Raw genomic sequence first — 4,616 nt, forward strand, 5'->3', positions numbered from 1 at the left:
GGAGGTTAGATGAAGCGGGGAGGAGGTTAGATGAAGCGGGGAGGAGGTTAGATGAAGCGGGGAGGAGAGTTGAGCCCATGTGGCGCAAAAGAGCGAAGAGAAGATTATACGCACAGACACACACACAAACACATCTATATATGTTTTTAAATGATTGATACGGAAGTGCGTATATATGTATATATACACAAATATATATATATTGTACATTCACACACACACACACACACACACACACACACACACACACACATACGCACACACAATTTCAGGCATGTTAATTGCTTAGGCTGTATAATTTCGCAATTTGTTCATTGTACATATTAATTGCATTGTAGCTAGACAAGATTAGTTACAATAGTATTAGTTACAACATTTATTTTGCCTGAGATGGCGAACATAACCTTGCAATGTTTGGCAGGAAGAAAAGCGTTCTTAATCGTAACTTCGTTTACTAAAATTATCAAACTTTGTTATTGTTGTTGATATTGTTGTAGATGGTAGTGGTGGTGATAGGCGTTGTCGTTGTGTAGTGGTGGTGTTGTTCTTCATAGCGTTGCTGCTATTGTTGTTGCTAGCAGCGGCGGCGGCGGCGGCGGTGGTAGTGGTGGCGGCGGCGGCGGTGGTAGTGGCGGCGGCGGCGGCGGCGGTTAACCTGTTCCTACTTTTACATGACAAAATAAAATATCTTTTATCTTTTACTTGTTTCAGTCATTAGACTGTGGACATGCAGGGGCACCGCCTTGAATGAATTGACTCCAGCACTTTTTTTTTTCTAAAGCCTAGTACATATTCTATCGATCTCTTTGCCGAGCCGCTAAGTTACAGGGACATAAACACACTGACACTGGTTGTCAAACGGTGGTGGGGCACAAACAAACACACAAAGACACACACACATATATATAAATTATTAAGGTGGCTATTCGCAATTTACAACTAAGAGGCACAAGTGCAGTCGTCACCAACATTGCTAGATATAAGAGTTAAAACAACTCTTAGCTACGTGAGAGCACTTTTCTAACAACTGACTGACAAGGGCGACAAGCTCCCTACGGCAAGAGATACGGAGTTATATGAGCGCTGATTTCATATTTGATTAATCTTCATCGGTGATCCATTACTCCACCGCCGAATGTTAATGAACTTAACTTACCCTGTTAGCCTTATAGAGATCACCATAAGAAACATTGACTGATTTCGGAAATGGTAAAGTAAGTATTATGAATTCTTAAGGTGGCTATTTGCAATTTACAACAGAAAGGTCACAAGTATAGTCGTCCCTGAAGTGACGGTGAATGGTAGTCAGCAACAGCATTGTCAGAAATAAGAGTCAAAACAACTCTTAGCCACGTAAGAACACTTTTCTAACGACTGACAAGGAACGAGTGTCAAACTAATACAACTGCTTGTTCTTCATACTCCTGTCTTATTCTTTTGTTTTTCTGTAAATTTCAACTGTAGATAGATAGATAGATAGATAGATAGATAGATAGATAGATAGATAGATAGATAGATAGATAGATAGATAGATAGAAAGATAGATTCTCACACAAACACACACACATATACGACGGGCTTCTTCCATTTTCTGTCAATCAAATCCACTCAAAAAAGGCTTTGGTCGGCCTGAAGCTTATAGTAGAAGACACTTGCCCAAGGTACTATGCAGTGGGAATGAACCCGGAACCTAGAACCATGTGGTTGGGAAGAAAACTTCTTGCCACACAGCCCCGCCTGCGCCTTGCCAGCTCGACATACTCTTAATATATTAACTGAAGTTAAGGCGGCGATCTGGTAGAATCGTTAGCACGCCAGGCAAAATACTTGACCGCATTTCGACCATCTTTACGTTCTGAGGACAAATTCTGTCGTGGTCGACTTTGCCTGTCATCCTTTCGGGGTCGATAAAATTAGTACCAGTTGATCACTAGGGTTGGTGTAATCGATTTTCCCCCACCTCCGAAATTGCTGGCCTTATGCCCAAATTTGAAAGAAATATATTAACTGAAGTTGAAGGAGGCGAGCTAGAACCGTTCTGCATTTCTTCTGACTCTTTACGTTCTGAGTTCAAATTCCGCCGAGGTCGACTTTGTCTTCCATCCTTTCGTGGTCGACAAAATAAACTGTCAACTGAGCACTGGGATCGATATAATCGACTTAACCAATCGCCTTGTGCCAAAATGTGAAACCAATATATCAACTGAATTTGAATAGTTTAGCACCAACATAATGACAACCCATAGTGTTTTAATTTTATTAAAGCGTGCAAGAAGACGACTAACCCTTCCCATCTTATGGAAAATTAGTTAATCTTTGTGTTTGGCTCCAGGTCAGTTCTGATCAAGCTGAACTATGAGCAAAAGCATTTCATTTCTAACCATACTAGTTTTCATTTAAACGTCGTGTGTCTAGGGTCATATTATCCAATGTATCGGTCTTTTTTTTTTTAAGACAGTGATTTAATTTAATGGAAATGTAACTGTAAATTAATCACAGAGAAGCTGACTGACTGGATTGTAGAAAAAAATTGTCAAAAAACTTGGAAAATTTCATTTACGATAATAAATTGTTAGTGTTTTAATAATATCGATAGTAAAATACGTTTTTATCAACAACACATAAAACTCAATAGGATTTTTATTGATATAAACATATACTGCTTTAGGAAAAAAAAAACAACTTTGTTTGGTCTGTGACATACATTTCCCATAAAGAAGATATTAGCAGCCTAAATGAATTAACTTCAATTGTGACCAGAAAGCTATTATTAACTTCGAGTAATGATTACTTTCACGAATGCCAGACACCTTACTAATTCCTCTAGATAGCTTTAGCATTTTATCATCTTATGATAATACTATATATAGTGGTACCATGAGTATCATAACTCTCTTCTATAATTATTGTAATGCAAGTATATCTATATATGTAACCAAAAATATAAACAACTTTTTAGATCACTGTAAATTACACTATAATCTTAAAATGTTCAATTTTGATGTATTTTAATAAAATACATTAAATATATAAAAATATAATAGACATATATGGGTAGAAAAACTATATCGATGTATAAAAATATATTAGCATCTTAAAAGGTATATATTGAAGACATCGTTCTACTTAGAGATTAAAAGCGTTGTTAAAAACATATTTTAAAATATTAAAAAATAATAGTTTAAATCCTCACGAAAAAGTGAATAAAGAAATATTTAAGCATCCAGATGGAAGGTAGAATTTCCAATGATTAGATGGAGGTACTCCAATTTCAAGAATTAAGTGGTGGTACTCCGACGGCCGTTTGAAGAGTACAGTAATCTATGCAAATAAAGGATGTTCCTATTCAAATTTTTTAAGACACTGCCTCCTTCATCAGAAAGAATATATTTGTTAAGGATTCACATCTCATAATTATTAAATGGGTGTTTGGTTTTATACGGAACTATACGTGTTAGCAGGAAGAGGAAATGTTATAGCAAGAATTTTGAGAAGTAAATTTAAGAAATATGGTAGATTATAAATAATTAATAATTCACTAAGAGAAAGGTAAGGTGTAGGGTGCAAGTATAAATATTAGGTGGAATGCAACCAATTACAGAGTTTAATGATCAATCTATCCAGATTGATCAAAATGCTTAAATGTTGAATGGCATCTATGGTTACAAGAGTACATAGCATCCGTGAACTTATTCAGTAATCTAGAGTTATATCGACAGAGAATATTTATAGATTCTTAAATACATAGTCTACATACACGCGTAATCGTATTATACGGTGCGGCTTCTGCTATTATAGACCAAGATAATGAATATTGTATGTTCTTTAGCTTAAGTTCGTGTATATATGTGGCTAGCGTTGTTATGAATTTATATTTTAAGTTGGTAAAAGAATTCAAATGAGCGCTATAGCGACGCTTAAAATCAATAGTACTTTCTATATAAACCCTTACCCTCTGTGTGGAAGGTAACTCTATACAGCACTTATAAACTACATTTCTGCACAGGCAAGATCCAGCAAGTGAGCATGAGTGACAATTACATGTTTTTCTTCTTGAATCAGCATTAATCTTCCGTTTAACTGCGGTCAGAGTACCCTCAACTGGTAGGAAGTGGCCAGGCGTATTATTTTTATCATAACTGGTATTAGATTTTTAGTTATGGGGAGTAATAAAAGGATTTGAGTTGGTAGACTTCTTAAGAAAGAAACACACGCACACACACACACACAAAGAAAAGGAAAGAACGAGGAGGAAAAGCGAGGAAGGAAAGAAAAGGTAAGAGTCAAGGAATATTTTTTAAACAAAGTAAACAACAGGCTGTACGCGGTGCGCTGCATAGATAAATCAATTGTAGGACAGAAAGAACACAACAAGCAGAAATCCAACAAAAAACAACGTACGGAAAAATAGACGATAACATAACAAACGGGAAACTGGAGAAAAGCAAGACACACGAACCATTCGCAGCCAATTTTCTCATCAGTGTCCAGAATCAAAGCCGTTTCGCGCTTTTTTTTTACCCCTGAGTCCGCGCAAATCTGGCGAGTGCCAGAACATTAAGTTAAAAGCATTGAGCTTCTGGGAAAAGCAAACGAATATATATATTTAGATATGC

General features: G+C 36.4%; 1 protein-coding gene across 2 annotated transcripts in view; it reads right to left on the reverse strand.

Annotated features, from left to right (window-relative positions):
* Window positions 1–4,616, reverse strand: part of LOC106871086 (gastric inhibitory polypeptide receptor) — a 115,515-nt gene that overhangs the window by 37,459 nt on the left and 73,440 nt on the right. The gene's annotated exons all lie outside the window — the stretch shown is intronic.

This window comes from Octopus bimaculoides, chromosome 1 (assembly GCF_001194135.2).
Source record: "Octopus bimaculoides isolate UCB-OBI-ISO-001 chromosome 1, ASM119413v2, whole genome shotgun sequence".
Lineage (NCBI taxonomy): Eukaryota > Metazoa > Mollusca > Cephalopoda > Octopoda > Octopodidae > Octopus > Octopus bimaculoides.